Source organism: Ischnura elegans, chromosome 5, assembly GCF_921293095.1.
Source record: "Ischnura elegans chromosome 5, ioIscEleg1.1, whole genome shotgun sequence".
Taxonomy (NCBI): Eukaryota; Metazoa; Arthropoda; class Insecta; order Odonata; family Coenagrionidae; genus Ischnura; species Ischnura elegans.
The window spans coordinates 6099651-6112239 of NC_060250.1; the positions used below are offsets into that span (position 1 = coordinate 6099651).

The following is a 12589-nucleotide window of genomic DNA, read 5'->3' on the forward strand; positions in this document are numbered from 1 at the left end:
GAGCTAGGCAACATTGCATGAAATTTGGAAAACTCAAAAATTCAAACTTTGAATGAGTTTCGGCAGGGTCAAATATTGTCTGATTGAGCTGAAAATTTTTATGGGATGTTTTTTCATGCATTCGCATAGGAAAATGGAAATGCCCCCTCAACTTTCCAACTTTCGGTTTTTTTGGGACACCCTACTCCTGGCTACTCGGCCGCAGTAACCGTTTTGCTTCATCACAACATATTCTAGCGACAAATATAGGTACCTCATCAGGTAATGAAAGCAAGCACTATCGAAGGAATAAGTGACCAAACGGTAGTAACTGCAAAGTTTTCTCAGAATACCGCTGAAAACTTAAAAAAAAAGAACGTAAAGTTTTCATTTTTTAAAGTGCTGATTTTGATGGGTTTAAGAATCATCTGAAAAATGCTTTCCCCGCGTTTCAAGAATCAATATTAAATTTAAATGTAGAGGATACTTGGAAAGCTTTTCTTTCGCTCGTAACTTCGGGAATACATAGCTACATCCCTGGTAAAACAAAAACAGAAGGCAGCGAACCGAGATGGTATGACGTGAAGTGTTAAATCATTTAGGCGACAGAGAGCGTGTCATGCTAAAATGAAAAAAGCCAGCACGGATTCATCCGCTAATGAACGCGATTTAATAATTTAAAAATGTATTTTGTCTAAAGCTGCCTCGAGGGAAGCGTTCAGGAATGCATTCACGAATTTTAAAAGAAAAACACTAGTAGAGCAGTTACAGGATAACCCAAAAGCATTTTGGTCACATGTTAGGGAAGTTCAAGGCAAAAGATCTACCGTATGTTCGCTGAGAAACGATAATGGATATGTGTTGACAAAAAGTTCCGATAAAGCCAATTTATTAAATTCCTACTTCAAGAGCGTGTTCTCCGAGCCTTCTGAGAACTCATCCGAGACAGTTGAAAATCTCTGTATACGAAAGATGCCGCCTATTGACATTAATACGCACGAAATAGAAAATATACTGAAATTGCTGAGTCGAAATAAATCACCTGGTCCTGACGAAATCCATTCTCGCGTGTGTAGTGAACTAGCCTCAGAACTTGCCCCCTTCTGGCTGTTAATATTCAGAAAACCCATCAAGCAACACCTAGTGCCTAATGACTGGAAAATCGCTAATGTAACGCCAGTTTTCAAAAGTGGAGACAAGGAACAGCCATCTAATTACAGGCCGATATCTTTAACGTCCATCTCATGCAAAGTCCTTGAATACATCGTAGTCAGCTCGGTAATGAAACACCTAGACGCGCAAAACTTGATAATGCGAACTCAACATGGATTCAGGAAAAGCAGATAATGCGAAACCCAGTTTTTGCCCACGATATTTTAGTCTCCGTAGAAGACAACATTCCAGTAGACGCGATTTTTCTTGATTTCAAAAAAGCATATGATAAAGTACCACACGGAAAGTTAATAGTAAACTGAAATCTTATGGTCTAGATGAAGATGTCATTTCCTGGATAAGAGAACTTTGAGCGACCGCGTGCAACGAGCAGTATTTGACGGTGCAGTCTCCAACTAGGTTAGAGTCGCTTCTGGCGTTCCTCAGGGTAGTGTCATAGGCCCACTCCTATTCCTTCTTTATATAAACGACATTGGCGAAGTAGAACATAGTAAGTTACGATTATTTGCAGACGACGCTGTAGTTTATAGAGAAATCCGTTCCAGCGAAGATTGGGATGAACTAACGAATGCCCTTGCTGCTATCCAAGCGTGGTGCGATGGATGGCTGTTAGAATTAAATTTGAAAAAATGTGTAGTAACTAATGGATGGCTGTTAGAATTAAATTTGAAAAAATGTGTGGTAATGAATTTCTGGCAGAAAAATACCTTAATTCACAGTGTCCAGCGATATCTGGTGAAAATGTTTTACATCCGTGAGAATAAACTAAAATGGTAACCTTCCACACAATTTTATTTACGAAGTACCGACCCGGTTTCGACACGTAGTGTCATTATCAAGGTTGACCTTGATTAGGTTGACCTTGATAGTGACACTACGTGTTGAAACCGGGTAGGTACTTTGTAAATAAAATTGTGTGGAAGTTTACCTTTTTATTTTATTCTCATGGAGAAGAATAATTCCCCGCAACGTAGCTATATATTTCGGGGCACCCAATGAAAGGCAGTTGAAACCGTGAAACATCTAGGAGTTAGACATCTAGGAGCTAAACATCTATCGTGGAATAAACATATTCGGGAAATAACCGGTCAAGCTAATCGTAATATGGGTATTGTAAAAAGAACATTAGGAAAGTGTGACGACAAAGTGAAAGAAATCATCTACTTTTCCCTCGTTTTCACTGGAGCAGTCGATGTTTACACTATAGTCATATGAAATCCGTAGAAGTACGACAAAGTCAAAATAGTGGTTGGAAATAAGAGCTGAATAGTTTTTGCACTCACTGTATCTTGTCCCCGTGTTCCGCGTGTATTGCATTTTATTCTATTCTCACTTTTGACGATTAAGAATTGTGTTTGTAAGTTAGTTGAGTCACCGATTTAGAAACACATGTAATTACCAGTAGTAATTTCTTCCCACGCCTTCAACCCATAAAATGTGGAAGGTTTAACGGTGGAAACATGAAATTCTTCATTGTTAGAATAAAAAAGCCGAAATGAAAAATCTCGACGAGATTAAAGAAAGACCCTCGATTCGGGAGCAGAATTCGTCAGAACTGTCAAATGGGAACATATTTTGTCATTAGTATTTGAATATAAAGCCATAATTAAACCTCACCAATTGGCGAGGGGAAACCAAGCGGACCCACTACGAGAAATAAAAGCTGAGCTGCAAAATTCATTTGGAGAAAAAATGGGATTGATCTTCCTTGGAAGTCTTTAAGTATACTAATTACAGTGCTCCGCGATTACATAATAAGTGTTATTCGTAGGAAATTTTATTAATTTTACTTTATGTTATTCTGTCTCTTATACAAATATCACGATAGAAAAGTGAATGTGGCAATATCGCAACCACATGCTTGCCGCGTCGCCGTACTCACCGTCGCCGCCGGCCAGAACCGGAGTCGACCACACGCTCGAAAAAACGATGTAAAATCGGGGTTGCGAGTATGATCATGATATGACTTTAGATTCCCAATAGGGTGGTTTCCTATTATTTTTTTATTGCCTAAATCGAAAGATTATTACTCCTGGAGTACGTATTTCACGCTTTTAGATTTTTAAATGACAATATCTATTTTTCGCGATTAAATGAAAAATGAAAAATTTCAAGCGCGCGAAAACGCGACGCTTAAGTATGAATGCCGGGAAATTTCTCCGTACGTCGTATTTCTGGTTCCCCCTCCTGCCCGGTGAGGTGACCTTGAGGCGAGGCTTAGCGCTGATACGTCGCAGGCTGCTAGCGGGTAGCTGAGTACCCTGCTGGCTGGTAGCGCTTGGCTTAAATAAGGATTATTAATACCTTATCAAACGAGGAAAACTTTCCGACCTTCGCCAGTTTTAATAAGTGATTATTAAGACATGTTTCCCTGAGCTCTGCGCCTCATGCATGCATTGGTAACCTCAGACGATGCATAACTCCTATCTTCTCCTATAGAAACTAGGTCCCTGTGACGTCACGTGGAGTGGCATCGCATGGGCGCCAATCTGGTCCTTTTAAAATGAGGATAAAAATGGACCATTGCCATTCGTTTAAACCGGCATTTCTAAAACGAAATAATTTGTATATTATGAATACACTAATGGTGGGTAACGAATCGCAATTATTGCCTTTTGTTTTCTTTGATGAAGGAAACTACCCTATTCCCAATTTTCATACACAGGTGTGGTATAAGTCACTCGGCGGAGGTGGCGGCGGCGGCTAAAGACAAAATTTCTAACGCATGCTTTTATAAAATATATTTGAGAGGGCCAAAAAGAAAAAACGTTTTCTGGAGGTGTTTTTTAATACCTTTCGGCTGGCGTATTGAAAAAATAATTTTTAGGTGGTGGAACATCGCGAAAAATGCGATTAAAAATATGCGATTTTGGCCATTTGGCTCTATGCTCTGGCCCTCCATAACACCCCTTTTTATATAATATAGTATTCCACCGATTAAGGCGCCCACCACAGGAACAGAATTGTATGGATACTGGTGCGGAAAATGGCTTCTCTGCCCTTGAAAACGCCCGAGTATGCTAAAAAGAATTTCCCGGCCTCCAACCCCCTCCGTCACTCCTTGCAAACGTTAGAATTGGTTTGATTTTACCGTAAAAACGCACCATGAGAATTTATTGTACTTCCTCAATGTCCTCCTTATCAGATATAAATTCATTGAAATTACCTCATCTATGATAAACCATTGGGATTTAATTTTCAACCATAAGTTAAAGATAGCTGTTTGCTGAAATGAAAAAAATAATGGGTTTCAACTTTGTTCCAGTTGACATACAAATAAAAAAAAATCTGGTGAACAGTATCTAGCCAAACAGATGAATTTTCACTATACAATTTTATATTGACTCCAGGATGTCAATGAAAATTGGTCTAGAGAGGTTATTCGTCGTCATCGTCATTGAAGGTTATTTGTCATTGATGCATGTTATTATATTGTCCGTCAAAACAATTCTAGTTAAAATCACGGCCGGTCTTGCGATTTTATCTTGGTACTGCCCATTGGATAAATAATAAATTGTTGCTGCTATATGAGCCCAACACCGTATTCTTCTATTTCCATTACCACAATCACAGCAATATGTCAATATGCTGCCTCATACGATGCCACTCTCCGTAAGTATATTCTAAATAAAAATTACCTACCTAGTCTTAATTTAGCCACGAATCACAATTGATTCAATTTTTTAGTCGTTGTCTGAGCTCGCTTGCCTTTCAACGTCGGCATCAGCACGCTGAACTCTAAATCATCTTCTAAATATGACACAACATCCCGAAACCCTCTATCCAGAATCAAAATTTTTTCATGAAACTTTACATTGGATATGCCGATTGCAAGATTGACTTTAGAGAATCGGTATCATTTTGATTGGCCAAAAAAGGTCCGGGCATATAAACCACAAGCCATCAAGGGTAAAAATAGGAAATGGTTACAAAGGGGAACTAGTACTGTTCGTGTTTTCCGGTTTGCATCTTGAAAAGAAAAACTATCAGCCCTTGAGAAACTGACCTAACATCCGAATTTCTCGTCGACGTTACTCAGTTACTTGGTCCCATGACAAACCAGTAAAACTTCACGGACAATCAGTTATCTGGAAAATGGAAGTCACAAAGTTTCACCGTCAAACTGCGGTTAGATAAATAAGCGACTTTGTCCACAAATAGACGAATTTTAGAAACATGCAAGGAAATACTTATGCAATAGATACGGAAAGTGGTAATTTCACAGGTCAAAACCGCTTATCATGTAGATAATCTTTACAGACCACATTTTTGAAAGGAATTATCAACCTTCTTTCACCTGCAATCTAGCTTCTACGGTAACAGGATGGAGATAATTTGTAGCGGTATTTCCACAAATGAAACAACATTTGTGCGTAGATACAACGCGGGGAAAACTCAAATCGAGCTCATTTTCTTAATTCTGAAATTCCGGCAGTTTTTGGAGGAACTGAAACCATTTTAGACACCAGTATCCATACAATTCTGTTCCTGTGGTGGGCGCCTTAATCGGTAGAATACTATAATATATAAAAAGGGATGTTATGGAGGGCCAGAGCATAGAGCCAAATGGCCAAAATCGCATATTTTTAATCGCATTTTTTCGCGATGTTCCACACCACCGGACGTCCTAAAGGTGTGCTGTGTGGGAAATAGGTACACAAGGGAACTTCCCGGCCCTCCAGGTTAGGTGGCGCCTCTACCGACCTCCACGGGAAACGACTTAATATATTGACATCGGCGAACAGTTTCCAGGGGCCTAAGTCTGTAACTTCGTTTTCTCCCGAGTTGGGAGAAAATAGGCTCGTGAGGCACCCGTTTCATCCAACCGAAGTCTGTAACTCGTTTCTCCCGGTAACGGAGAAAACTTTCTCCAGTAACGGAGAAAAAGTTTCTCCTGGAGAATATCTTTCTCCCGACTGAAGTCTGTAACGCGATTTGGAGAAACTGACGCACCCTGGACGGGTGCTTCGGAGTCACCCGCCCGGGACCCGGCGATTCATTTTCTCCCGAGGAGAAAACGAGGAAAATAGCAATGGCGGACCGTTGTGGATGATCGAACTGCGGTTCTATTTGCATACTCTTATTTTTTTTTACGTATTTGTGCCAAAATAGAACACGAAAATCCATTCTTCAAGTTAGGCAGGCAACGTATGCAGAGTAATTGTTGACAGGAATTGAAAGTTTTGTATAGCTGCATTTGCTAGGAAACTACGTGCAGTGAACTTTCATTGTGCCTCTAGTGTATGTGAACACAATTTGTTCCCTTAGTGAATTGATTGCATATAGACGATGAAGTACAGAGTGAAGCGATATGTGAAGTGAGTTGTGAATCTAATATCTTCGACGAAATTATTTATTTCAATCAACCGTATATATTTCGATCAAAGGTATCTAACTATTGCGAAGGGGATATGATTCATATTTGAACTATTTGTAATTTAGGGTTACATCGAACGCATATTAATTTTCATTAGTTTGTTCGCCTCTAAGTTCTGTTTGATTTTATTAAGTATTGCATCTATTCAGTGGCGGCTGGTGGTAATTTATCTAGGGTGTGCATTAGAGCAGATATAGGATGATTTAATTATATTATGTTAATCCTAATCCATGAGCGTCATATTTCGTCGTAATAGAATACATAGCAAGCAAAACATATCACTGGTACACTCTATCCTTAAAATTGCATGAACAGAAATAATATTAGCATGTATGAAAATAATTATTCTCAACACACCTTTACAAGTGACGGTAGTTGAAATTCATTTTCTTTTCCTTACACCCTATGAGGAAGTAGTGTAGAAAACGGCTATACAGATGGCTCTGTAGACGGACTAGGATCCTGGGCGCAGGTAGTGTAGGTGGCGGCTACACCACTACACTACCTGCTAGTCAGTCACCAAAAACATGCGCGTGCGCATTCGCATGGTTTTGAGTCTGCTCCCATCGCCCCTTTGAACAGCACATACCCCCCGCTTACCTCGTCCCGCCAGAGCTCCCTCAAGCGATCGCACAGACCGAAAATGCGCCCGGCATGATGCCACGGGATCGCACACTAGTAGAGCGGTGAATTCGAAAGGGAGATAGCTGTAGCGTTCGGAGGCTCATGTTTCTTGCATATGCAGACGTACTTTTAGTATTTTTATCCTTCGCGTTGCAAAGGAATAGTTTTCTTTTATAATTTATTCATCTTTGGGTGTGCACTTGCTAAAATGCGTATACGCACGCGCCGCCACTGCATCTATTACCAATTCCCAATTCATTGGTTTGAGGATTGTGAGCTTATGCGTGTTTACATTTCACGCATTTCGTTGCGTTGTTGTTTGCTTTGGTTTGGCCCGTTTGGTTATATTTTGGTTACGGTAAGAGTGATAGTGAAATTCCAAGTTTGTTGACGTTACAATAACTGGTTTGGCAATTTGTTTCAGCCTATTCATTTCATTGTCTTCGCAATATTAATGTGAAATAACGTAATCTGATTTTAAGTCGTTAGTGATGAGTAGGAAGTGAGGTGTGAAGAATCCTTTCGAACTTCAAGGAGTGCAAATTCTTTTAGTGTGTGCAAAGTGATTGGAAAACCGATTATCATGTTTTATTAGTGTTACATAATAGTGTTTTATATTAATTAAGAGCCAAGTTTTTCATTGAAACAGTCGATTCGGAATAGACTGATTATAAGTATCAAAAAAGACTGCTAGTGAAATGTGTGTGTTGTAGTGCTATATGTGATATGATGTGCAATAAATATGTACAAGTAAGGGTAATTTTGCTTGAACAAAATTCACTAACTCTTGGTTAACTATGTGGTATTCCATTATTTCCTGGATATAGACAGTTACTTATACCACTTATTTTATAAGAGCGCGACCCGGGTTTCAATGAGTAATCATCATCATCAGGCGCTAATTATAATTTGTTTATTTATGTTGTAGCGCCTGATGATGATGATTACTCATTGAAACCCGGGTCGCGCTCTTATAAAATAAGTGGTATAAGTAACTGTTTATATCCAGGAAATAATTTTGCTTGGTTTTTTTACATATAAATACCTCTAGTAAACCATTTTCCCCATGTTTTCGCTCTTCTACGCTGTCAGTATTTGAAAATTATAAATGTAGCGAGGCACGTTGTTGTGTTTCCTTAACTATAACATTTTGGGAGTTTGTAATCATATGTTACTAATTGCTCGCACGTAGGTATTTGCAATGTAATGAATGTGTACCATTCACACATTTACCGTAACGTTATTTTCTTTACGATTCTTTTCTGCATAGTAAAATTTTTCGATTTTCTTTTTCCACTCCAACATGGTGTATTTCAGCTTTTCGAGTATAAATGCATATAATACTGACGTTGCTAATTATGTTTTTCCATACTCATCACGCATTCACCAATGAAAGTAAGCATTCGAAGTGCAAAAAATATGCAATATATATCATCAATGAATACAGCGGCCGTTTGTATACAAGAATACCCGTGTCTAAAACATACAAATGCTTAGGTATTACGCATTAGTCTCTCCTTTCTCAATGGTATAATATGCTCCTTTGTGTGTAATAATGAACAAATATATCTACGATGGATTTAAATCGATTTATCCATTACCAATTATAATTTCGATGCATCAATTTCTTTTATTTGAAAGTTTGACTCTAATGATGAATGAATAGCCTTTATTACTATTGAGAATCGTTTGATTTCCCGCTCGTTTTTTTATTTGAAACAAAGCATTTTGATTGGTTCTTCACGGTATCGCCGGCTTCGGATTCAATATTTTTCATACCTATCTGCTCTTCCTATCCGATACCGAGAATTAGAGTTTTCTCCGGTAGCGGGCAGGAACTGATGTTTTCTCCGCCAAGTTACAGACTTCAGTCGGGTGATAACTACCGTAGAAAACACTTTCTCCGGAGAAAGGAGATTTCAAGTTACAGACTTAGGCCCCAGACCTCTGTTTCTAAGACCGTGGTGCCAACCCTTCCAAGTTTCCACCGACCCGGGCCCATCAGTTAAGCGGTTACCTACGTATCAATGAAAAAGACAGTACATGTTATCCTGCGCGAGAACTAATTCAACGGTAGCAAAGCCTCAAGCAGGATATCTCGTCTGCTTTAGTTAACGCAACGGACATTTAGGAGAACTTCAAAAATATTCGGCGCGAATCCGAACAGTCTGTGCGAAAACTTCCTTCAAGTGCAGATGCGTTGGCGTTTGAAATATCTACACCGAGAACAGGCATACGTCAAAGAGGCACAAACAACGCGAAAACCCTGAAGAATATTTCAGGAGATGAGTCTTCCTGCCTTTTTGAGATAGATTAATTGCAGAGATAGTTTCAGCAGAGGTTTCCGGGGAATCCTTCATGTTGAAGCCCTCCAAACCATCAACCTTCACGGAAATTCTAGCAGCTGCTGAAATACATCAAACCTACACTGATCAGATTGGAAGTAGTATTTTGATGGTGAGAGAAATCAAGATGGGGAGAAAAAATGGGACAACATATCCAATTCGCGTGAAACAGTCTTTGATACAACGAAGAATTGGACATTTCTTATTTACCAATGATCAGTATTCTCCTTCAAGTTTTGGGTACGATCCCTGTTACAACTGCAACGGCGGAACGTTTATTTCCAACGCTAAAAGTTTAATAATAATTATGAATTATAACCTTTCTACATCAGTCATGTTATGCAAGAAAGGGAGATACGAGTAGACAAAATAATTAATCGCCATATTTCGCAAAGCTAAGAAAAGACAGAGGACGGGTGCAGCGAATCGCGAAAATTATTCATAACGCAGCTTCCACAACACCTCGGCGAAAAATCTGATTAATGCTTTCTAATTAAAAAACCGTATTCAATCGAAAGAAATTTTTATACTAAAAATGTCGGCAATATCAAAACTCGCTTCTGCACGGTGAAGAAAATTAAAAATGTCCCACCTTCACCGAAGGATAGCCATCCTCCCCTTCAATATATGGGAGAGTATGAGGCTCCCTGCTGCTGCGGCAGAAGCTACGTGGGACAGAGCTATCTGCCAAAGGCTTAAAGAGCAGAAGAGCGATGCAACTGCATAAATTCAATGGAAAGTATAATTGCTGCATATTTTGTGAAAATGTTTTGTAATGAGCTTCACTCAACAGTGGATACGAAACCCTAGGGCGAGCTCGCCGGTTACTCTTCTGGGGGCAGGGTCTGGAAGCGCTAGCTTATCACCTCTGCTCCTCTGAAGGGGGAGGACTGAAAGGAGAAAAGAAGGAGGCGCCGCCGCGATAGGAGCCCGACGACGCCTCCTGGGACGGGATAGGAAAGGAAGGGATGGGACGAGGAATCCCGCACCGTCATAAAAGGCGGGCGGGTCCTACCACCAGCGAAACCAGGAAAACCATTGCTATTCCAACGATTTTGGAGGATTATCCTATGAGGAAGAATAATCCAACGATCAAATCGCTAGATACAGCTTCACTCAATAGTGTTTCAACTTCAAAATCAATCAAAAAAAGTCGACTCTTAATAACTTAAACTTAGTCGGCGACCACCTTTGAGGATAAAGCACGCCTATACCTCGGTAAATTGGCATTAAAAGGACAGATAATTTTCCTGTGATACGGGGCTTTAGGGACAATTTCACAATGTTTTGCACAACCCTTTAAGAATATCGAATACTGATTGTGAACAACGGAAGCGCGAGCGGCCAACAGCAAAATCAGGAATAAACTCTTCCGAGAGAAATAAGTGATATCCACCCTAATGATAAGTACACGCTCACTAGAACAACAGCCAACGCTTAATAATTTATTACGAAGACAGCGACTGAAAAGGGACAACGAATCCATAGGACACACTTTCAAAAGCGGCGTAGTCAGGAGGGGGCACGCGACCCCCCGCCCAAACCAATTAATTTTAGCAGAAAAATATTAGCCTATGAAACAATTTTATGACCCTGACCCCCTCCCCAAACGCTTCGTCCTGGCGACGCCCCTGACTGTCAATCATGATTCGATCCATCAGCGAAGTTGATGCAGCTTAACTTTGAAAGGAGAGGGAATCGATGATAAAGGATGTATAGTAAGCAACCACTGCTAATTATGCTGCCAAAGTAAAGATGGTGGCTACCAAATGATATTTTCAAAATTATTACTCGTGGGAGAGCAATCGTAAGTCAAAATTTAAGTGTATTTTCTCACAAACCAGATCAGATGAAAATGTCTCTTTCGCAACAAGTACTTCCATTGTTTAACCACCGAAGCAATCACGAGGCGATTGTGGCACTCTGTCGCGATGATAATATCAGCGAGACGCCTTTCATGAGGTACTATGGTAGCAATTAACTAGGACGTTTAATAAAGGTTTGAGGAGACACAAGCACTATCTCGTTTTTTTGCTCGCGCGTATTACCCACTTCAGACCTAAACTGTCATCTAGAAGTTTTCAGGGAATTCAAAGATGATCGATCTTGTATTAAGTTTGAGAAATGTTCAGGGTTCAGAAGAATATTCGATTCCATTTTTCGACTTTCACTTTATTTTAGCGCAGAATTTTTGCAAATTTCCCCGACACAATATCAATTCAGGATTCATATCCATTTTCAATTTCCCTTCTTTACGGCCTGATCTTTTAAAAAATATTCCTCCGCCCTTGTATCAATGGCAAAGAAGTCGCATCTACTGATTGAATGAATGGAAAAATGCAGCAAATATAGGGTGAAATGAAGTCTGGTAGCAGAAACAAAGTAGAGTGGCGCCAGGTGGCGCTGCTGCGACCAGCCACGACGCCAACAAAAAACCGCAAAAACCTCGAACGCAGCAACAACCCAACACGTTCGACCACTCTCTTTGCAACGCCTTTTCCGGGCCGAAAAACGCGATTTCCTCACTGCCAGCCCCGATTTTGAGACACCGTGATATTTCCCGCTGGCCGCTTTGAACCCTCCGACATTCTCAAGATGATAGCTTTAGTTATCCGCGAGTTTTAATCCGCCATAAAAAATGCGAGGGGTCAGGTGCTCTGTTTGATGGGAATTATCCGTAAACTATGTACCTGATTCAGCGGCGATGCGTGCGGTGGCGATGCAGGCGGAGGAGTCGTCGCGTGCAGATGAGCCGAGGTGCCGCGACGAGAGGCATCTGCGAAGCGACGGCCAATCCGACGGAGGAAGGGCGCGAGGGCAGGAGAGGGGTGGGGGCGCATGCGCAGATGGTGCGTGCGAATGCCAGGGGCGGCAGGGCCGGCCGGGGACGCTGTTCGAGGGCCCCCGACACGAAATATAAACCAAATACACTCACGAATGAGCACGCCCCAACCATTCAGCAGCCAACGCTGTAATGACAAAAAGCCAGATGATACCTGTGATGGATCCGATGGATTTGATTGGCTGACCACGACAATTACGTCCGTCTAAATTTCGTTTTTTCCCGATCGAAAGTTTTATTTCCAAAATA

At 40.6% G+C, this 12589-nt stretch overlaps 1 protein-coding gene across 3 annotated transcripts in view; it reads right to left on the reverse strand.

Moving 5' to 3' along the window:
• The window catches only part of LOC124158462 (transient receptor potential cation channel subfamily A member 1-like), a 180189-nt gene extending 167927 nt beyond the window's left edge, over window positions 1–12262 (reverse strand). For all 3 annotated transcript variants that reach the window (XM_046533564.1, XM_046533561.1, XM_046533563.1), the window contains exon 1: window positions 12189–12262. The gene's annotated coding sequence lies outside the window, so the exon portion shown is untranslated. The remainder of the gene's footprint in view (window positions 1–12188) is intronic.
• Between the last annotated feature and the right edge of the window lie 327 nt (window positions 12263–12589).